Here is a 23,848-nt window from a genome sequence, read left to right on the forward strand (position 1 = left end):
AACATCAACACTTTTACTCTCTTCACAGTCACGAAAACGGCAGACACATACACTCCCACAACATAGCACACAGCGTCATCCAATCAGATAGCTGAAAAACACAACCAAGTTGAAGAAACAAGCCCTCACAAACACTGTCATAGAGACACAACACCTCAAAGTCTCAGGCAAAACCCAGAAAATCATACGGTACATCACATACACAACCTCAAAATGACACAAAAACATCTAAACACCCTGTCAGAACAGCACCGTCACACGCCTGTCACAAACACTGCAGTATCATCAAACCCTCAGAATCACAAACAACTCACACTCACACAAACACTTCAACACACAACCACAGTCTCACACGCCCATTCCCCAATACAGTCATCAACACCAGCCAGGCTTGTCTCACAATACAAATCCGCAGGAAACACGGCCACACTTGCAATTCCAGCGACGCCTTCTCAGAGCATTTCCGCCCACCTCGACAGAAGGTACAGTGCAGGGTCCAGCGTCTGACGCTCGGGGACCAGGGCGATATCTGCTGCAGGGGCCCCACCAGAGCGGGACTGAGTTCCTCCGCAGACACAGCTCTCTCCCCACACGAGGCCCCCAAATCGCACGAACAAACGGAAATGAAGCCGCGGTCGGAACCTGTGGCTCTGGGAAATGTAGTCCAAGGCCAGGAGGCTGTGGTGGGGCGGCCCAGACACAGAGAGACACAGTCCACCTAGCAGGGATCTCGGGGACCGCCGCTTCCAGAACCTACCCGCACCAAGGGCCGCACCGAAGGTTTCTAGGCGGGCTCTGCAGCGCTCAGTACGCGGGCGTTGGGCGCGCGCTGCTGGGGCGGTAGAGGCCTGAGACTGGAAGTCTTGAGTAGTCCAAGGGTCTTCCCAGGTCGGTCGGGAGAACGTGGGACTGGCCGGAGGGGCAGGTGCGGGAAAGGGGCTGGAGCCGGGCGGCGACCGGCTGGAACCTCCGACCTGCATTAGATCCTTTGGGGGCCTGGCCTGGCCCTTCGGGGTGTGAGTGAGTGTGAAACTACGCGAGGTGTTGTCGGGCGGACTGAGCCTCACAGTGGCCGGCTGTATTTCCACCTGAGTGGGATTCTGCTCGCGTGTGGGATTGTCTGACGGAGTAAAGACAACTGCTATTGTAGTTTATTTGTTTTGTGTCAGTAATTGAGTGTGTCAGTTGTTTTGTGTCAATAACTGCGTAATTGGCGATGGTTTGTTTACGTAAATGTGCTTTTCTTGTGCCTGGATTTCGGAGTGTGTGTAGGAGTTCTAGCAAAAGAGCAATGTGTGACTGAAGAAACGATGGCTGGTCAAATTATTTATTCCTTGAACACAAGTTTAATTTATCTGGCCAAATAAGTGATTTTTCCTCTCAGAGCAAACACATTATATTATGGGGAAGACTACAAAATAAACTTTTTTTTAAAGAAAGATGATTTCAAAGCCAGTCCTAGGGTAACTGTTTTTCCCTCTGACACAGCCCCCCAAAGTAGGCATCCATTCTTTTCTACTATTAGGGGGACATTATTGAGTAAGGCGAGAGGCCATTAACTAATGTAATAATAATATAAGTTTATACATGAGTAGAGTGAATTTTAGCAGAGTCCAGCATTAGTCAGGTTTTCTGAATTCTAGGTCAAACCCTCGTCCCCATTTCTGATGACCAAATCATGGCTCACAAAGAGAAAAGAACTTAATGTATGTTTTGTTGATAAACCTAAACTTGTTTTCACTTTAAAACTTCATGGCCTTTTAAAAATATATAAATAATCACAAACTTTTTGAAATTCCAACACAGATAGAGTTATAATTCTACCACTCCTCCAGGAGGAAAATGAATTAACAAAATTTGCTCTGGCTTTCAGGGCCCTATACCAAATACTTGTATCTCTTCCCAGTAATGTGACTGGAATAGCAACTTTAGTGAGCAGGATTGTTGAATAAATGAATCTGTTTGCATGATTCAGTATAGCTATGTGAAATAAAGATAGTCAAATTGCACTGACTTTGAGTAGATCAGTGTCAAAGTAGAGTCAGAATTTTGTTAAGAGTATGCCTGAGAGATTAAAATGTGGGATTTTTATTTTAGAGTTGATACATTCTGGTTTTAAATTAGACAGCATGCATTGATTTGAAGCCACATCTATTTGATTCTGGATTATCTCTTTTGACTTTTGAAGAGTTGTGATGACTGCTTACAAGAAAAAGGAGGCTATTGTTTAAAAGTGAAAAACAGGAATCGTTAACCTGAGATGAATAGTTTCCACATGGATGGGCTTCTTATTGTATATTAAACTTGTGACATTTTGAATGTGTAAATATAATGTAACTTTTTTAGCAAAAGTATAGGCAGTTTTATCAGACTAACAAAGAGATACTTTGACCCAAAAAGGTTAAGACCATTAGAAATACAACTGGAGGAGCTGAGGAAAGAAGACCTTTTTTTTTTTTTCAGCATATCATGTGATATATTTAATATAAAAATATAGTATATATTTTATGGAGGGATACACACCAAACTTCTGTCAATGGTATTTTGGTGGCAAGAAGAAAGGAGGGAGAAGTGTCAAAGGGGACTTTTAAGCATTACTAATGATCTCTTTTTCTTTCTTTACAAGAAAACATGTTACTCATTTATTTAAATTTAAATTTTAAAAATTCATAAGAAAATGGAGACTTTGAAGATATTGGAGCAAGGCAGTGAGCCAAGGGACCTAATTCTGTAGAAGCAGACAAAATAAATTAAAAAAAAAAAAACACCCCTTACAAAGACTGCAGAGAAAAAGGAATATTCAGGTGATAACTTTTTATAGGCCACATATACCTTGTTTACCAACTTGCAGTTTTAGATTTACATCCTTATGACCCATTTTGACCTTGCAGACCTTGAAGGATTAGTTATCTTTTCAGCCCAGCAACTGAATTCAGCTCTGTTGCAGTGGCTGCCTGTGAACAGCATTGATAAGGATGTTCTCTTTCCTAGCACTGGATCATATTATTCGAGACTTTGTCAATACTGGAAAATGATTTTGGCTTTCTTCCAAAAGATTGGATTTATACCAGTACATATGAGTCAGGCATTCAGTTAGTGATTCTGGGAAAGTATTAGAGGTACTTTGGTATTTTTATAATTATTTTTTCCTAAGTTTTTATATTGAAAAAATTTAAAGCTACAGGAAAACTAAAAGTACAGTATATTGATGCAGACATCATATACTTTACCACTAAATATTTTAACTTGCATCTCTAAGAACAAGGTTGTCCTCCTGTGTAACCTCAATATCATGAATACACATAAGAAATATACACTGGGCCTGCCAGGGGAAAAAAAAAAAAAAAAAGAAATATACACTGATTTGTAATGTCCTATGTTATATAATCTGTATTTAACATGCCCCAATTGTTCTCCAAAGGTCCTAGATGTCAGTTTTAAAAATTGATCCACAATTCAAGTCAGAGTCACATATTGAATTGGATAGCCTTACCTTTAAAAAAAAAACATACAAACATTTATTTCTCACAGTTCTGGAGGCTGGAATGTTCAAGACTGATTTGGTTCCAAGACTGATTTGGTCCCAAGACTGATTTGATACAGACAGATTTGTTCTTGGTGAGAGCCCCTTCCTGCTTTACAGATGACCACTTCTCACTGTTTTCTTACATGATGGAGAGAGGGCACTTATTTTTAGTTTCTTTAATGTAGAACAATGTACCCCTCACCTGTTTTTGTGTTGCATAATGACAGTTTTGAGAGTTGAAGAATCTAGAATGTCTGTTGTATAAAATGTCTTAACATTCTGGATTTGTTTGTTTTGTCATGACTAGGTTAACTTTAAATGTATTTGGCAAGAATGCTATGGGCAGTGGTGTGGTCTTATTGTATCACATCAAGAAGCACATAATTTAGGTTTGATCCATTATTGGTGATACTAAATTTGTTCACATTGGTTCAAATAGTGTGTGCGCCTGATTACTCCATGGTAAGAGTTACCTTTATTCTTTGTTAATCAAGAAGTAATGAAATACTACACAGCAGAAAGAAAGAAGGACTTCCTATCTTTTGTGACAGCATGGGTGGAACTGGAGAATATTATACTAAGTCATTTGGGAAAAGACAAATACCATATGATCTCACCTATAAGAGGAATGTAATAAAATAAACTAACAAACAAAATAGAACCACAGGCATGGAAATATGGAACAGACTGGAAGTGACCAGAGGGGAAGTGGGAGGGGGGATAATGGTGGAAAGAAGGGGAGGGGACTAGACAAAGAACATGTATGAATGACCCACAGACATGGACAACGGTGTGGGAATTAACTGTGGGAGTTGGGGGTGGGATGTGTGGAGGAGGGCAAAGGGGGAAAAATTGGGACAACTGTAATAGAATGACAAAAAAAATTATTTAAAAAAATATTTTGAGACCATTTTATATAAAACCTTTTACCTAATCATCTTAGCATCCATGATGATCCTTGCCTAAATAAGTTATTAAATTAGAGGTTGCAATGGTGCTTTTTGATTTTATCATTCCTTCTTTATTATAAAAGAGCTTTGCCTTTCCTGCTTGTTTTCTCCCCCTGTTTTTTCTCTCTTGGGCTATTACTAAATCATAGATTTTTTTTTTTACATGCAAAGTATTTTAATATAAGGAGCAACATATTTTAGCCCATTTATTATCATCATTTTTAGTGTTCCTCAAATGCCACCTCTCAAACTGGTTCCTGTATTCCCATTTGTCTTTGAGCACTTTCTTACTTTTTGACACAGATATTCCAGACATATTGTACATCCCCTGTCCCAGACCTGGAATGAACCACTTTCTAAGGAGAATTTTTGAGATGACGTTTTCAAATTTATATCCTGAACAAAGACATAATTGAGTAATTTGTGGTACAGATGCAATGGAATGTTATGCATTCAATGAACGGGTTTATTAAGATTATAAATTTTAAATTAACAAAAATGAATCTTAAAATATACTCAGTATTATATTGATGACATCTATTCATGTTGATTAATAATGTTCTACATAAAAAATGTGAATGACTGGATAGATAGTATTCCAATGTTTAGATTTATAATTTAGTTAAATATTCCTCTGCAATGAATATTATGTTGCCAATCTTGCAGGTTTTATTTTGATCTTATTAATTAAATGATATTGAAGATAATTGAAGAAGGTGTGACAACCACCTCAAAACTAGAGGCAACCAGATGTTCCAGAAAACCAAGCTCCATGAAAGTCCAACAAACAAAGATATAAAAAAGAAATACTCAACCAGACAGGTAAGAGGGATGAAGCTGGGGTGGAAAGGAAGCAGTGTGGTGGTGGCAGCAGCGGCAGCAGTGGCGGGCCGGCTAAAAGTGGAATAATACATTTTAAAATGTTGGGAGGGACACCAGGGAAGTGCTCCCAGCACCAGACCAGACCGCGCAGCTCACGGTCCCAGGGCCAGGGACCTGTTCCTATTCTGGTTTGCTTCATTTGATTTTGTTTTTATTTTTTAGATTCAGTTGTTGATAGTTGCAAGTTTGTTGTCATTTTAATGTTCATAGTTTTGATCCTCTTTCTCCTAAACAAGTCCCTTTAACATTTCATATAACAGTGGTTTGGATCTGATGAACTCCTTCAGTTTTACTTTGTCCCAGAAGCACTTTCTCTGCCCTTCTATTCTGAATGACAGCTTCGCTGGATAGAGTAATCGTGGTTGTAGGTTTTTGCTTTTCATTACTTTGAATATTTCTTGCCAGTCCCTTTGTAACAGAACCCTTGGGCTGCTTCGATTAAAACAGAACCCACGGGCTGTTTAGTTAGGGGCCCGATTGCCCGCTGCCAGAATTATAACTCTGAATACCAGAGTTTGGTGAAAAGAAAAAGAATTGTTTATTTATACATAGTTTTGCCTCCCCTTCCCAGACCTGGCCAGTCTTAGGAAAGTCAGAAACACCGTTTCCCTACTTCCTAGGCACAGTTCAGCTTTACCAGCAGCTGCCAATCACTCAGTTCTGATTGGGGAGGTCCTTTCTGTGCTGTGGTGCCCTCCAGCTCTCAGTGCAGAACCGCCTGGATTCTCAGCCTCCTTGTAAACTGCCTTCTTCCTGCAAACTGCATGGATCTCCTCGCCTTCTCAAAGCAGTCTGGCAAGAGCCTCTTCTTAAAGCAGCCTGGAGATCCCTTCTCCAAGCCAGATGGAGGGAGCCCACAAGAGCCAGAGAGTGAGGGCGTGAGGGCCAGAGAGAGCCTGAGAGAGAGAGCCTCCTAGAGCCAGAGCCAGCCCAAAAAAATGTCCGCAGCTCCTCTCTTCCTCCCTGCCTCCTCTCTCTCCCTGCGTCCTCTCACGCAGTGGGTGTTGCAAACCGTTCTGACCATTCACAGAACCCTACGTAAGCTCTGTCTGCTTCTTCTGTACCAGCCCACAGTCCAAGATCCCTCCCATCTTCCTGAGTCTTGGAAGTAAAGCGGATCTTTGCAACAATGTTTCCAGCTACTAGCTCCAGGCATGCAAAGGCATCCTGAAAGCTGCTAGCTGCTTCCTGCTTCCTATCTCCCAGCCCCAAACTCTGGGGTTTGTTTTTGGACTCCCCTGTTTCTGTAACACCTTCTTGCCTGCAAAGTTTCTTTTGAGAAATCAGCTGATAGTCTTATTGGCACCACTTTGTTGGTAACTCTGCTTTTGCTGCTTTTAAGATTTTCTCTTTATCTTGAACGTTTGGCACTTTAATTATGATGTGTCTTGGTGTGGTCCTTTTTGGGTCTAGCTTCTTTGGGACTCTCTGTGCTTCCTGGACATGTATGTATTTCCTTTGCCAAATAGGAAGAGTTTTCCTGCATTATTATTTCACATAAGTTTTCAATTTCTTGCTCTTCCTCTTCTCCTTCTGGCACCCTTATGGTTTGGATGTTGACATGTTTAATGTTGTCCCAGGGGTTCCTAATACTTTCCTCATTTTTTAAAATTTTTGTTTCTTTATTCTGTATTGATTGACTGTTGTTTTCCTCCTTATGTTCCAAATCATTCATTTGAACCCCAGTTTCCATCGCTTCACCATTGGTTTTGTGTGGATTTTCCTTCTTTTCATTTAGCATAGCCTTCCTGCCTTCCCTTCTGTGTTTGCCATACTTAAGCATATCTATCAAACCTGTGAGCATCTTTTTCACCAGTGTTTTGAACTCTGCGTCTGTTAGGTTGGCTATCTCCTTGTTAGGTTGGCTATCTCCTTGTCGCTTAGCTCTCCCACTGGAACCATGGTCCATTCCCCCTTTTGGGCCATACTTCTCTGTCTCCTCATCTTGACAGGCTCCTGTGTTTGTTTGCCTCTGTCTTAGGTAAAGTTTTCACACTTGTTACATTGTAAGGGGTGGAGCCTTAGGTATTTGTCAGTACAGGGCGACCTGTTTCACCATGTTGTGGTGCTGTATGTGGGGGAGGGGTCTGAGAGGGAACAATGTCACTTGCTCAGCACTCGCCCCTTTTCCAGGCAGTTCTCCCACTTTGTATAGGACTGGCACCTCTCTAGATGTTGCCCTGGCTGTTGTTCCCAGAGTGGGTGGGTCTGCAGACGTTCTAGAACAGTGAGGGTCCTTTAAACAAGCGGACTCTTCTGAGAGACTGGCTATTTCTTCTTCTGGCCCAACCCCCACTGGTTTGCACAGTTAGAAGCAATGAGGCTTTATTTTCCCCAGCGCTGGGGCTGTAAGCTGTGTGGTCTCGTCTGGTGCTAGGAGTGCTCCCCAGGTGTCCCTCCCAATTTTTTAAAACTTGTGACTAAGCTTTCTGCTGGCCTGCTGCTGCTGCCACTACTGCGCCACCACACCGAGTGTTCTCCGCTGCAACTCCGTCCCTCTTACTTGTCTGGATGAGTATTTCTTCTTTATATATTTGTTTGTTGGACTTCCATGCAGCTTGATTTCTGGAACTTCTGATTGTCTTTAGTTTTGAGGTAGTTTTGTTCCTTCTTAGTTGTAAGAGATGCAGCATGTCTGCCTAGGCCTCCATCTTGGCTGGAAGTCCTCCTAGGTGGGGTTTCTTGATGTCCAAAGTGTCCTAGGAAAATAGGAATACTGCATTTATAATAAAATATATAATAAATTTGAATAAGAACATGATAGGAGACAAAAGCTGTTAGTAGTCAAATAATTTAAAAATTGAGTCAAACTTTAATTCAACCTGAATGCTGATAGTTGATATTTCTCAATTTTTGGTGGGGAACAAACACAATTTTCCTCATGTTAATAATTGTAGACATGTACATGTCCTTTTCTGATTGTCAAAAGTGTTTGTGAAATAATTCAAATTGCCTGTGATATTTCTACAGTAGTTTCATGAAAATATGTAGAAATATTTATCTGACAATGAATATAATTTAATACTTTACTAGGAGAGCAATATAAAACCTCAATTTTAAATTATGGCTATAAGATATTCATTTTTTAAAATTTATTGAAATTCATTTTTATTTTTTGTTAGATATGCAATTTTTAATATTGAGAATCAATGAGTAAGTTAAGTTATATACATATGTTAAGAAGACTAGTTTGCACTATTTTTCTAAGTAATTATAAGTAGTCAATGCAGTTTTTTTTTCTTTTATTAAATTTATTGGAGCGACTTTGGTTAATAACATTATGTAAGTTTCAAGTCAAGTATCTTTTTTATTCACCATAGGTTTTACCCTCTTTACCCTCTTAATTCTCCTTTCTCAAATCCCTCCTTTCTTTTTTATCTGGTAAGCACCGTAGTGTTGTCTGTGTTTATGATGATTCTTTTGCTTGTTTTGTTTGTTCATTTGTTGCTTTCTGTTTCATATCCCACATATGAATGAAATAATATAGCTCTTTTTTTTCCCTACCATCTGACATTTCAATTAGCATGATTCTATTAAGATTCATCCATTTTGCCACAAATGTCATTGTTTCATCTTTCTTATGGCTCAGTAGTATTTCCTTGTGTATATATTACACATCTTCTTTATCCAATCATCCATTAAAAAGCATTTAAGTTCTTTCCATGTTTTGGCTACCACAAGAAATGATGTAATGAAAATATGGGTACATATATCATGACAAATAAGTGTTTTCACTTTTTTTTTGGAGGTGGGACTCTGGCTGGTGTGGCTCAGTGGACTGAGCACCAGCCTGAGAATCAGAGGGTCGCCAGTCAATTCCCAGTCTGGGCACATGCTTGGGTTTCAGACCAGGTCCCCAGTTGGGGGCATGCGTGAGAGGCGACCACACATTGATGTTTCTCTCCCTCTCTTTCTCCCTCCCTTCCCCTCTCTCTATAAATTAATTAATTAATTAATTAATTAATAGATAGAGCCTTTTTAAAATTTGTTTTGGGGAGTAAATTCTCAGAAGCAGGATTGCTGGGTCACATGTTAGTTTTATTCTTAATTTTCTGAGGAACTTCCATGCTGTTTCTCATAGTGGCTGTACCAATTTACATTTCGCCCACAGTGTATGAGCGTTCCTTTTTCACATCCTCTTCAACACTTATGTCTTGCCCTATTGCTAATAGCCTTTCTGACAGGTATGAGGATCAAAGCTTTCAAAACTTAATGTTATTTCTTGTATGTGACAGGAACAGACTGCAGAACCATAATGAAGTTTCAAGGTTCTTTAATGCCACTCTAAGTCATATATATAGAATCCCTGAGCAAGTTTATTTATTATTATTATTGTTATTACATTACTATTATTATAAAGTATTTTACTATTTACCTTGGCTTACTTATTCTGAAACACAGCAACAGTTAAAGAAGTTCCACCAAGGCTTTGTGTTTGCCCAAGGAAGTGCCCTGTCATACAATACTTACGACTTTTGGACAGCCCCTTGTTTATCCGGAACAAAAATAGGCACAAATCCTACAAATTACCACTCTGTGTGTGTGTTGTAAATAATTAGCTGACTTGTTTGTCTTCACTAATCAATTGCAGCAAAATGCTTATGACCTGCCTTAATCAAACTTAATTAATCTTCTCTCCTTCTCCTCAGGTCCCTGAAACTGTGGCGCATCCTTGATCAGTAATGATTACAAACAACACCTTCTACACTAGGCAACATCAGGGTAAAATGTTACCTTAATGGTAGATGAAGCTACCAGCTGCTCTACTCTCCACACCCTGCTCTTTCTAGCCTTGTTGACCCCTCTTTATAAAAGAAAAGCCCTGTCATATAAATTCCCTTGGTTGTGTTTTTTCTTTTTAGGAAAAATAAAAATAAATAAAAAATAAAAAAATAAAAAGAACAGAAACCACAAGTAAGAATATTTAAAAAAGAAAGAAAGAAAAGCCCTGCACTGGCCAGTGTCACTCAGTTGATTGGAGTATGGCCCTGTAACCTTAAGGTTGCAGGTTTGTTCCCTGGTCAGGGCACATTCCGAAGTTGCAGGTTTGATCCCCAGTCCGAGCCTAAAAAGAAGGTATCCAACTGATGCTTCTCTTGCATTGCGGTTTCTCTCTCTCTTCCTCTTTCTCTGTATAAGCAATGAAAAAATGTCCTCAGGTGAGGATAAAAAAATTAATAATTTTAAAAAATGAAAATGAAAAAAAAGTCCTTTTCTATCTGATAGTTGAGACTTTTTTAGATCCTGTGGCCAGAGCACTCTCTCTGGTGAAATATTTTTGTATAAAGTCTCTTCTCATATAAACCCAGATTTTTTTATTTGTGTGTGTTCCATGTGTGCTTAAAAAATGTATAGTCTCAGATTTTGTGATACAGAGCTTAATTCACCAGGTCAAACTAATTTCTGGTTTTTTTGGAGTCTTCAATAATTTTGAAATCTTTAATAAACTAATAATTTGAATCTGTTTTATAATGACTCTACAGGTAAACATATTTTGAAAGCTTCCAGTGATTGAGGAAATGCATTTTTCTCCTTGTGAATATGGAAATTACAAACAACACAACTCCTTATGAAGAAAATGGATTCTTTCTTTTTAAGTATGTTTTATTGATTATGTTGTTACAGTAGTCCCAATTTTTTCCCCTTGGCTCCCCTCTGTCCAGGACCTTCCTTTCCTCTAGCAATCCCACCCACCTTAGTTAATGTCCATGGGTTGTGCATATAAGTTCTTTGGCTTCATCTTTTCCTATATTATTCTTAACTTCCCCCTGTCTATTTTGTACCAGCCAATTATGCTTCTTAATTCTTGCACCATTTCCCCATTTCTCTCCCTCCCTGCTCCCAGCTGATAAACCTCCAAATGATCCCCATACTTATGATTCTGTTCCTATTCTGGTTTGCTTCATTGGATTTTGTTTTTATTTTTTAGATTCAGTTGTTGATAGCTGTGAGTTTGATCTTCTTTTTCTTTTTTTTTCTTTTCTTTTTTTCAGATTTAATGTGTTTTATTGATTAAAATATTACATTTGTGCCAATTTCCCTTCCCTCTGCTCCCCTCCACCCGGTGGCCCCCCTCCCTCCAGTTGTCCCCCCCTTTTAGATTATGTCCATTAGTTGTGCATACAGTTCCTCCCAACCTCTCTCCGTCTATTCCATTCCCTCCTACCTTGATCCCCAATTCCTATATCATCTCCCTCCCTTTCCCCAATCCCCCTCCCTGTTGACCTCCCCCCAATATGCTTCCCGTACCCACAGTTCCTTTTCCACTCTCGTTGCCTATTTAGTTTGCCTTTGTTTCATCTCCCTAGCTTCTGTTTTTTAAACCAGTCCCTTTAACATCTCATATAACAGTGGTTTGGATCTAATGAACTCTTTCAGTTTTATTTTGTCCTGGAAACACTTTCTCTGTCCTTCTATTCTGAATGACAGTTTCGCTGGATAGAGTATTCGTGGTTGTAGGTTTTGGATTTTCATTACTTTGAATATTTCTTGCCAGTCTCTTCTTGCCTGTAGGGTTTCCCTTGAGAAGTCAGCTGATAGTCTAATTGGGACCCCTTTGTACATAATTCTTTTCTTCTCTCTTGCTGCTTTTAAGATTCTCTCTTTATCTTTAATTTTTGACATTTTGATTATAATGTGTCTTGGAGTGGTTCTCCCTGGGTCCAGTCTCTTGGGAACTCTCCTTGCTTCCTGGACCTGCAAGTCTATTCCCTTCCCCAAGTCTGGGAAGTTCTCCTTTATTATATTTTCACTCAATTTTTCAAGTTCTAGTTCATCTTCCTCATTCTCTGGCAAACCAATGATTCTTATGTTGGGCCTTTTATAGCTGTCCCAGAGGTTTCTGATCCTCTCATTGTTGCTTCCCATTTCCTCTCGCTGCATTGGTTGACTGCTTGTTCCTTCTCCATATTCCAGTTTGTTGAAATGAACTCTGGATTTTTTTTTCTCACTATCTATCTCGTATGCGGTTTTGTTCCTTTCGTTATGAAAGTTTTTCGCTTCTTTCTTATCTTTTTCCTGCTCTTTTGTGAATTCTGTAAGCCACCTGATAACAATGGCCCAGAACTGAGCCTCTGACAGGTTTCTTATCTGTTCATCTGTCAGGTTCTCTATCTGCTGCCTGGTGAGTTGTGTCACCGGGATTTCTATAGTTGTCTGCCTCATTTTGACAGATGCGTTTTGTTTTCTTGGGCCGGCTGTCCGGGGCAGTGCCTGTGTACGCGTCATAAATCAGCGACCGGCGCCTGCCTGTCCGCGACCTATTTCGCAGCCCTGTGGTGCTTTCTTTGGGGGCGGGGGTCCAAGATGGATTCACACAGTTATTCAGCTAGGAGACCGGGATCCGTCCTCCCGCCCCCCTGGGCCTCACTGTTCAAGGCGATGCGGCGGCCGCTCTCCCCAGCGCCGGAGTCGCGCACTGCCTGGGGCTTGACCGCAGCCGGGATTCCTTGCCGCCCGCCGCTCCGGGTGCGACCGCAAACAGCACTGCCCTCTTTAACTCTTACCTGCCCAAATGGCACCGCTGGTTTATAACTTCATATGTTGGACTTCCGTGTAGTTTTATTTTCTGGAATTTCTAGTTATCCTTTGTTTTGAAGTAGTTGTATTCCTCTCTAGTTGTAGAGGGAGACCTAGTGTGTCCGTCTAAGCCTCCATCTTGGCCGGAAGTCCGATCTTCTTTTTCTTAAGTAAGTCCCTTTGACATTTCATATAATAAGGGCTTGGTGATGATGAACTCCTTTAGCTTTATCTTGTCTGGGAAGCACTTCATCTGCCTTTCCATTCTAAATGATAGCTTTGCTGGGTAGAGTAATCTTGGTTGTAAGTCCTTGCTTTTCATCACCTTGAATACTTCTTGCCAGTCCCTTCTTGCCTGCAAAGTTTCTTTTGAGAAATCAGCTGACAGTCTTATAGGCACCCCTTTGTAGGTAACTCTCTTCTTTTCTCTTGCTGCTTTTAAGATTCTCTTTATCTTGAACCTTTGGCTTTATAATTATGATGTGTCTTGGTATGGTCCTCCTTGAGTCTAGCTTGTTTGGGACTCTCTGTGCTTCCTGAACTTGTATGTCTATTTCCTTCACCAAATTTGGAGAGTTTTCCTGCATTATTTTTTCACATAAGCTTTCAATTTCTTGCTCTTCCTCTTTTCCTTCTGGCACCCCTATGATTTGCTTATTGGTATGTTTAAAGTTGTCCCAGAGATTCCTAAGCATCCTCATTTTTTTCTATTCTCATTTCCTCATTCTGGACTGGTTGACTATTTTTTTTCTTCCTTATGTTCCAAATCATTGATTTGAACATTTGTTTCTTTCCCTTCCCCATTGGTTTTGTGTGGATTTTCCTTAATTTCATTTAGCATAACCTTCACTTCTTCCCTTATGTGTGGGCCATACTTAAGCATATCTTTCAAGTCTGTGACCATTTTTATCACCAGCGTTTTGAACTCTACATCTGTTAGGTTGGCTATCTCCTCGTCGCTTAGTTCTCCCACTGGAACCTTGATCCTTTTCCTCTTTTGGGCCATACTTCCCTGTCTCCTCATCTTGACAAGCTCCTGTGTTTGTTTGCCTCTGTGTCTTAGGTAGAGCTGTCACACCTGTTACATTGTAAGGGGTGGAGCCTTAGGTATTCATCAGTACAGGGTGACCCGTTTCACCACATTGTGGCATTGTGTAGGGGGGAGAGGTCTGAGGGAACAATGCCACTTGCTCAGCACTCCCCCTTTTTTCAGGAACTTCTCCCACTCCCGTAATGGACTGGCACCACTCTAGATGTTGCCCTGGCCATGGTTCACAGGATGGGTGAGTCTGCGGACGTTCTAGGACCATGAGGCCCTTCAAACAAGTGGACTCTTCTGAGAGACTGGCTGTTTCTTCCTCTGGCCCAGTCCCCACTGGTTTGCACAGTTAGAAGCAATGAGGCTTTATTTTTCCCAGCGCTGGAACTGTAAGCCGTGCCATCTGGTCTGATGCTGGGAGCGCTCCCCAAGTGTCCCTCCCCACATTTTAAAACATGTGACTGCACTTTCCACTGGCCTACTGCCACTGCTGCTGCTGCCACCACACTGCGTCCTCTCCACCCTGGCTCCGCCCCTCCTACCTGTCTGGATGAGTATTTCTTCTTTATATCTTTGTTTGTTGGACTTCCATACAGATCAGTTTTCTGGAACTTCTGGTTGTCTCTAGTTTTGAGGTAGTTGTATTCCCTCCTAGTTGTGGAGGGAGACGCAGCATGTCTGTCTAAGCCTCCATCTTGGCCAGAACTCAGAAAATGGATTCTTGAACTTTACATGTAATTAGGATTTTTCTAAACAGTGCTGAGTTTGATGAAAAGTTCAGACATTTACATGTGAAAATGGGAGCCAGAATTCAAAGTTCTTTCTGGCTGGTTGGCAACATTACATAATATAGTATATATACAACCTACCTTCTCAAGATACCCGAATCTTTTTCCAATGTTGTATTACAATTTTTTTAAATATATATTCAAGAAATAAATGCTTGGAATGTTTTGAAAAAAGGATGAGATTAAGCTTTTAGTTACAGCACGGTTAGTTAACTATAGAGATTCATATTGAGGATGCATATCTTAAGGGTAATCAAGTTAAAAAATATCTACCAAAATGGTACCTTAGTTTCATGACTGGAAAGAATCCTTCCCAGTATCAAAGCAAACATTTGCCAATATATGGGAAAGTTTTAATCAATTCTTCATTGGTAACCAAATATCACAGTTATACATATTAGAAAATATTTTATGAATATAATGAATTTGAAAGGCCTTTAGGCAGGATGGATCTTCACTAAGCATGAGAAATTCCTATTGGGAGGAGGGTATTTTAAAATATAATAAATTGCACAATATATTTTACCAAGAGTTGAATATTATAAATTTAAGTAGATATACATTAAAATATCTCAGAAATATAATATGGGTGGCAAAGTTCTTATCCAAATTTCAATATTTAGAGGATCATCATAATATTAAGTTTGTAATGAAATCTTACTAATTTTATGAGTAATGAGTAATTATGTTCAAATGTTACAAAATATTAGGTAAGTCAAATGTACAAAAGACTAGAATCAATGCTTCAACTTGTGAAACATTACATAATGTATATGGCAATGACACTTTATAAATGTATTATGTGTTAAAAGTTTTTATCTAAAATGCCTTTATATCATAAAAGAATGCTTACTGGACAGAAATGCTCCACATGTAGGGATTTGAGAGAAACATATTTCATGACGGATATTATCTCATAGATATTGCCTTAAAGTTTATTAATGGTTTAAATGAAAACTGGAAATTTGATGACTGCTTTACTTTCTTTAGGGTTGTGAGAAAAGCTCACAGTAAAAACACTGGGACATAGGACTTCAGCAATAACCAAGGCAGTTCTTTATTCACAGGTCTGCAGGTCCGAGCTCAGCCAAATCAAAGGTGCGTGCTGACAAACGGAGCAGGCTTTAGCCTAATGGGAGTAAAACCCCCTCTTCCCCTCCTCTCCCTCCTCCATTTCTCCATGCTGGATGCTGCAGAGTTACAATCTAATGCAATTAACTAAATTAACTGAAGGTAGTAATTAACTAAGGGTAAACTGGTTATATGTCTGTCTCCAGTTCTCCTTTGAAGATTCCCTAACTTGTTTGCTGGACTGTCTAACTACATTTTCCCACTTCCCTGTGTTTGGTGATGAATATCTTCCCACTTTGATCTCAGAGGCATCTGTGCTGAGCTATGGAATGTCCTTTCCTGACTTGTAAATGTGCTAATACTGTTGACTCTGACTCAGAGACCCTCTAATTCAAGATTTAATTACATTTGTCCTTTGCTACTAATTATTTCCTACAGGTTTGAGAATCACAAGTTTCTTTGTCCCTTACATGATTCATCTAAATGATGATAAACATCTCTATCAAATGCTCTTCAAAATATTGCACAAGTATTTTAATGGTGAAAACATATTCAGTTGTTTTCTAAAGAGAATACTGTATATACTTTACAGGACCTAATTAGTAGGAAACAAAAACAAAACTATAAAATATATATAGGTAAAAATACTCTTACTCTTGTATAAATGTAAAATTGTATTATATACAGAATTTATTGACAATGAATTATGATGTCACAAAAGTTTAACTAAAAGGTATTTGAATTTATCATTCCCTTGAAGTGTAGAAAGAACAATGAAAATTATATCTTATTTTGTAAGTTACTGCTTTTTTTTAAAGAAATATTTGGTGACCTTGATTATCACATGCTCCTTCACTCCAGGTCTTGTTCTTATAAGTCTCTGCATATGAGCACAGGACTTAGCACAGGGTGAATGAAGAATAGGAATGGAGATAAAGTTCTGATAGAGGTTGTTATGTGATGGTATATTCTGCACAGGTAGAGTTTTTATTTAGATTTTTTAAAAGTTATTGATTTGCAAGAGAGAGAGGAAGGGAGAGAGAAAGAATGAAACATAGACTTATCGTTTCATTTATTTTATATATTTATTGCTTCTATGTGCCCTGATAGGAAACTGAACCCAAAACCTTGGCATACGGTGTGGATGCTCTGAGCACTGGTCAGAGCTGCCAGGTAATTTTGAATTTCACATTCAAGTTTGCATCCCCTGTGCAGACAATTGCACTCCTTGCTTCATTAAATTCTAATTGCCAATGATCTTTTATCCCATCATCACTCCACAGCAACTCCCTAAAGATTCCAGATGTCGAGACCCCAGAGCTGAAGCTCAGCTCCCCCACCAAGCCTAGGACATGTGCGCCACTATCCAAAAGCAGTTTTGAGTAAAACCATTTTAAGCCTGTTAAGACAAAGATATTTTAGCTTTCAATATAAGTGGCCCACAGAACTATAAACTTCTACATTAAACTGTTTGAAACAGCAACTTAAAATGGGCAGGGAGTAGCCCTGCTTCACAGGGCACAAAGGAAGCAGAACAGGTTCAGAACTCAGAAAAACTCACAGGCAGGCAGACAGGAGCTGAGGTCCAGCCTTTATTAGCCCAGGCTCTGGCCCTGCCTGTTCTCCCGGGGGCACCACCACACTCTCCCGCAGTCAATGCCCCGCTGTGCTGCTGTACCACCCCATCCCTTCACAGGCCTCATAGCATTTTTCCAGAAGCCTTGCCACTTCATTGGGCCTCACCAACCCAGCACCTCAGGCACAGCTCCCCTCTCCTCCCCAGGGTGTACAACGCCCCTTTTTTGTCCCACCCACCCCACTCCCTTCTGCTCTCACCACACCCTCTGGGTAGCCCTGTCCCACTCCTATAATCTCGGGAGACCTGGCCACTACCACAGGCCGCCCAAGCCCCGGCCCATGTGGTCCACACCATGCACACAGTTTCCTTCAGACCCTAAAGTGGTTAGTCACTCTGGCATCTGCAACTTTTGTGTTTGTGTGAGAAATCCTCACAATAAAACACTCAGACCCAGGACTTCAGCAGCAAAGAGATACGTTTATTCACAATTCTGCAGAAATGGGTGCACAGCCAGAGGCAGGAACACTGAAGCAGAAAAAGAAAATTGGTTTTATTCTAACATGAGTAGTCCCTTCCTCATTTCTCCATTAACTGGGTACTCCAGAGTTTACAGTCTAGGACGATTGTCTAAGGGTGATAGGTCTGTCTCTAGCTCTCCCTTGGGAGATTTCCTAACTTGTTTGCTGAGTTGTTTAGCTACATTTCCCATTTCTCTGTGTTTGGCAATAAATATCTTCCCCTCTTTTATCTCACAGACATTCATGATGAGCTGCAAACTGTCATTTCATTACTTGTATACTTATATTATTTGCTTTACTATTGACTCAGAGACTGACCCCCTGATTCATGATTCAATTACAATTGGCCTTAGCTGTTAATTATTTCCTACTGGTTTGAGTCACCAGCTTCCTTGTTTCCTACATCTGTGGTGTGACCCTGAGTGTGCCTGTCCACAGTCTCGCACATATGAAGCCTGGGAGTAGCGACAGACCTTGAAATCACCAAACCTGCCCCTCCAACAGCGGTGGGTCTCACATCCAGATGAGCCATCTGAACCCTCATGGTTTTGTGCTGAGTTGAGAGGCCACCTTCACTTCTGGTTAAATTCTTTCTGAATCTTTTCATCTTTGGTCCATTGGACACCGTTCACTGAGGAATTTTCCCACCTAAAATTCTTCGGTGGGCAGCCATCTTACCCCGTGCCACTTAAAAGCCTAGGAGATGGACTCAAACCTTTTGTGCCCCACTCACAGCCTGGTTACTGTGGGCTGTAGAGGCCAGATTCCTCCTTGGCCTGATATTCTGCAGAAACTTCATCCCACCCGACCAGAGACTCGCCTAATAAATGGCTGGATGCCAAGGAAACGCACACTTTTCAGTGAGATGCGATTTAGGACAGAAGGACATGGGGTGTCCCAAGAAGAGGTCACTTGCCCCCCACACAGGGAGTGGGTTTGTGGAAGCAGTGACTGGGAAGGGAAGGCCAGGAAAGGGGTCCAAGGCAGGTGTGATGGGGATAACAAGAAAAAGATAATGAGAAAGAAATAGTGAGAGGGCAAACTGGTCAGTGGGTCCGGGTGGGGGGGTGTCCATAAAAGGACTGGTAAAATTGAAAATGTGGGAGGGCCCTGTAAAGCTGTAAAGCGACACTAAATGTGAAAGAGTAACTCAGGGAAGTAGCAAATGGAGAAAGAAAAGAGAAACCTGGAGGAATGGGAGGAGTTCCAGCAAAATGAAGGGCAGTGAAAAGGGAGAGGAGCCCTTGGTTAGCAGAAGTGGGACCACAAAGGGCAAGGCACTTCAGACTGAGAGTGGTTAGGAGAAAAAAAGTTTGAGGAACTGAGCTCAGAAACAAAAGGGAGTAGTGATGACAACACCTAGGAAGAAAGAGTACTGAGAGCCAGTGAGTCCGGCAGAGAGGGTGTAACCAGAGAGGCAAAGTAACTGGAAGTAGAGGGGACATAGGGGTGGGTAGAGAAAGCAGCAAAAATATATGGAGAGTAGGAACAATCAGAAAGATTAGGGAGAAAGTGCTACTGAAGGTGAAATAGGTTTCAGGAGTTTCACGCAACAGGCATAGGGAGAAAGAGTAGTGGAAGAGAGAGACCACAGAAAAGACAACAGTGGAAAGAAACAGAGGAAAGAGAGAGACCTAAACAGATTGATAGAAAGAACCCAGATCTGGATGAGAGGAAAATAGATGGCATGTGGATAATTAGCTTGTAATATGTTGACTTGTGGCTTTAAACCTATTTAAAACTTACTGAATTATTTAATTTATGCAAATGAGAATCAGAATTGCAACATACCAGCTTATAAGGCTTGTGCATTTTATAATTATTGGCATCACTGAATAGCTTCTATTAGCAATCCTTATTTAGCCAGAGGGGAGAGACTTGTCTCAGTCAGTCATGGTCTTTTCTCAGTCCCTGGGATGGGAGGTGAGCTGGCACATGAAATGACTGAGTCTATCACTACATGATTATTTTCCAAGGAATATTAAAAGTCTTGTCTTTTTTATATCTTTGAAAAGTACTTTTTTTTTTCTACATCACTTACATTTACTTCATTGTATTTTAAAAAGCCTATTGAAAGAAATCTTTGTCTATTGAATTTCTGCTTTGGGGGAGTAGTCATTAACTTGAAATAAGCATTGGTAACATTTTCTAACCAGCTTTTATCATTCTTTTCTAAATAATTAGGTAGCCTAAATTTTTTAAAAACCTATAAGTTATATATATTTTTAAATCTTGATTTTTTGTTTTAAATGTATTCTATCTAGTTTAGATTATAAGCCCTGCATTCTTTCTACTCTTTATCATATGTGGTAATATCCATTGCTACACAATAATGTTAGGCTATTTTGGTGTGCACTTGGTAAGAAAGTCTACAATCTTAACAGTCAAAACAAGGTTTTAGTGAGTTAGTCTAATATTCAGCACCTTTATTTCTTCTCTCTATGATTTGTTAAAGTAGTAGGTTGTGTGGATGGACTAGATCATCTTGAAACTTTGTTCCAATAGAGCTCATCTATTCATAGTGAGGTAATTTGATGAACACATTTTGATAGCTAACATTTTTTCAAAGTTTGCAGCACCAAAATCTGTGTTCATCATATTATATATTTTAAATAATTTGCTGTAAATTTCTGGAAAAGATGAAGAAAATGCTGCATCTCTAATTGACCTGAGTGCAGATAATTCTATGTTAGAACAACTGTTATTAGTGTCTTTTGGACAAATAAGGAGACTGAGGCATAAAAGTGAAAGGCTCAGATGCTAGAATATAAGGCCCAGAGTTAAGTCAAATCTTGGCTCTGTGACTCACAAGCTGTGTGACTTTTGGCATAATAATCACTTCTCTGTGCTTTAGATTCAGCCTCTGTGCAACAGGGTTATAATGGCTCCAACTTTGCAATTCAGTGAGTGAATTTGTAGAAATCCCCAGCACAAGAACTGAGTCACTGAGGGACTATATGCACAAGTGTTTGCTACAAAGGGTTTCATGTTAGATCCCTTTGTGCTCATCAAGAATCCCCCACCCTTAAATCCTCCTACCTTCTGCCTCTATACCTGTTCTCAAGTTCTTTCTACCATCACAGGCCTCCCATGTTGCAGCTACCCTGGGAAGGAAATCCCAACACCCTTGTTCCGTGTTTGAGGTTTGGATTTTTCTCTGGCATTTTTCATCGCCCCATCCACACCCATCCCAGTCTGGCCAAAGTTTCTGAACACCCTGAACTTTTTCACTCTTGGAGGACTTTGCAAAGTGTTCTCCCTTCCATGCTCCATGAGACCACTCTCCCAGCTTGCAGACTCCTACATTCAAATATCTTTCCCCACTGGGCTCACTGTCTTTTCCTAATCTTTCTCTTTCCCCAGGTTCCCCACCGTCCACCCAAACACTAAGCTAAACCCAAGGTCCTCTGTGCTAACATGTGTCCCCAAACAAGGCTCCCAGTCTCCCACTTTCTTTCTCCTGATTTCTGACCCCTGACTCTGCCTATCTTCTCTCCATCTCTATGGTCTCAGCTGGTTCAGCTTCTGTACTCTGTCCCTGGGCCCTCATCTAGCCTCCTCTTTAGCCTCCAGTCTCTCTCTTTCATTCTGTCCTTATGGACCCAGAAGGGTCTTTCAGCATCTGGAACTGACCCACCCCTCTTTTGTTCACAGCCCGCTCATGACACCTGTCCCCTCAGCAAGGTCAAGAATACTCAGTTTGATGAAGAAGTATTCAAAACGAAGAAGTGCCCCATGAGCCACATGAGCAGCAGGTCCTACCCATGAAAAACAAAGTAAGGCAAGGTTGGTAACTGGGGCCCCTCCACCTCCTCCTTCACCAGTGCAGGCACCAAAGAGTGAGCAGCAGCAGAGGACCTGGGGGGTAGTCATAGCCAGGGTTCCCCCAAAACCTGGGATTCTGTGTGTCATAGGGTGGTGGAGTCTCAGGGAGAAAGGAGAGAAGTGTTGACTAGGGAGAAGTGATGAGACAGGGAAGAAAATAAAGGCCTGCCTGGTGGTGTGACCTGAAGCAGGCTGCTGTCCTCCCTGTGCCTCAGTCCCCTCATTTGTAAAATATTTACCTCTTAATGTTTTCAGAAGAATTAAATGAGTGAATAGACAAGAAGGGATTGGAACTGTGTGGCACATAGAAAGGTTGCATTTTATTTTATAATTGAACAAATATGTTTATATTGCTTTTCTAGCAAATTGGTTTTTTTTCTCTAATAGTCTGTGAGATCTATATGGGTGACAGGACCTTTATTCATCTAATTCATTGTCAAAACCTACTACTTAATGCTCATTAAATATTATAATATTTTAAATAAATCAAATATTTGAATGCATGGATGAATAGATAATAAAACAATAAAACATGCATTGTATGAAGTTATAATGACCCATTAAGCCCCACAACATCTGGCCTCCTTTGTTCCTTCTGTACTCCATCTCCTACTCTCTCCCACTCCCTCAATCAGCTGCAGGCATAGTGACCTCCTCAACATTTAACCATTGTAGACACCTTTCTGCATTAAGGTCTTTGCAAAGGCCATTCCCTTGTTCCCAATTTTCTGGCATTTTCCCAGCCAAACAATTTAGACCATGATTTCATCACACTGTTCTAACTTGCCTGCGTTGGGCTCCTACAGACCCAGATTTTTTTTTGTTTGTTTATTTGTGTGTTTTAATTTTTATTGTCTGCCTTTTCATTAGGGTGTCTGCCCCACTTGAGCATGGACTTGGTCTTGTTCTGTTCTCTGTCTCCAATGCCAGGCACCAAAAAGTGATTAATACAACTTGGATGAGTAAATGAGTAGTCATGAGTGTAAGTACTAATGACAACAAAAGCTAAAGATAAAGGACATAATGACTGGAAATGCATGAAGAAATTAAGATACATATACCTAGACTGAAAGGTTTTTTTTAATACCTCTCTCAGAAGCTGACAGGTTTGTAGACGCATACAATAAGGACAGAAAGACATACGGTTGATAAATTGTATACATACACATTCAAGTCTGAGCCTACCAGAAAAATCATCTATTCTTTTCCTAAGACCATATTCAGTTAAAAAACTATATACTTGGCCACAAAGTCTTAATTGACCAAAAATATCAAATTTTCACAAAGCATAATATCTTTTCATATTCCAATAAAATAATTTCCCGTTGATACCTTAGTGCTGACTCACCCAATATGGCAGCAAGTTTTCCCACTTGACTGTTGAGGATGTGACCTGTGGCCAGTCTCAAATTGAGATGTGCTCTGAGTGGAAAATACACATTGGATTGTTCAAAACTTAGTAGGGGGAAAATGTTAAATATGTTACCAAAATTTTTTTAAATTAATTAATTATTTATTTGTTTATTTATTTATTTTTAGAGAGAGGGGAAAGGAGAAAGAGAGGGAGAGAAACATCACTGTGTGGTTGCCTCTCACTCACGCCCGCAACTGGGGACCTGATGTGCAACCTAGTCATGTGCCCTGACTGGGAATTGAACCAGCGACACTTGGCTCGCCAGCTGAAGCTCAATCCACTGAGCCAAAGCAGCCAGGGCCCCAATTTTTTTTTTAATATTGACTGTTAAAATAGAACTATTCAGGTTGAAAATATATTTGGTTAAATAAAAGATATTGGGTTAAATAAAATTTGTGATTTAATGTTTAATTGTTTTAAAAGTATAAGACTACTAAAATTAAATTTAATCACATCATTATAGAGAATAGATTAGTGGTTGCCCTGTGTTTGAAGTTATAGTTGTTAGAATAGGGTCAAGTTAAGGATCTTGCTTGTGGTCCTGGTATACACAAAGCTACATGTGTGATAAAATTCTGTAGACAAACACACACACTCTTACACTTTTAGGGGATCAGTTGTGACTTAAAATTCATATGTTGAAACCTTAATCAGTACATTAGAATGTTATCTTATTTAAAGATAGAATTATAAATAGATAATCTACTTCAAATAAAGACATTACTAGTCAGCCCATTT

General features: G+C 40.1%; 1 protein-coding gene and 1 long non-coding RNA gene across 6 annotated transcripts in view; one reads left to right on the forward strand and one right to left on the reverse strand.

Annotated features, from left to right (window-relative positions):
• Positions 1–616, reverse strand: part of LOC149994588 (uncharacterized) — a 90,270-nt gene extending 89,654 nt beyond the window's left edge. For all 3 annotated transcript variants that reach the window (XM_090260663.1, XM_090260664.1, XM_090260662.1), the window contains exon 1: positions 472–616. The gene's annotated coding sequence lies outside the window, so the exon portion shown is untranslated. The remainder of the gene's footprint in view (positions 1–471) is intronic.
• LOC149994589 (uncharacterized) lies at positions 391–23,485 on the forward strand. Of its 3 annotated transcripts, none has more exons than XR_016507772.1 (8): positions 391–888; positions 5,143–5,298; positions 10,008–10,080; positions 10,842–10,955; positions 15,771–15,801; positions 21,526–21,657; positions 22,567–22,678; positions 23,236–23,485. It is a non-coding gene; the product is annotated as an uncharacterized LOC149994589 (long non-coding RNA). The 3 variants fall into 3 exon arrangements; XR_016507774.1 differs by having other exon boundaries at positions 391–482; XR_016507773.1 differs by lacking the exon at positions 15,771–15,801 and having other exon boundaries at positions 392–888.
• The last annotated feature ends 363 nt before the right edge of the window (positions 23,486–23,848 follow it).

The sequence above is a fragment of the Furipterus horrens genome, unplaced genomic scaffold, assembly GCF_987537825.1.
Source record: "Furipterus horrens unplaced genomic scaffold, mFurHor1.1.pri manual_scaffold_13, whole genome shotgun sequence".
Classification (NCBI taxonomy): domain Eukaryota; kingdom Metazoa; phylum Chordata; class Mammalia; order Chiroptera; family Furipteridae; genus Furipterus; species Furipterus horrens.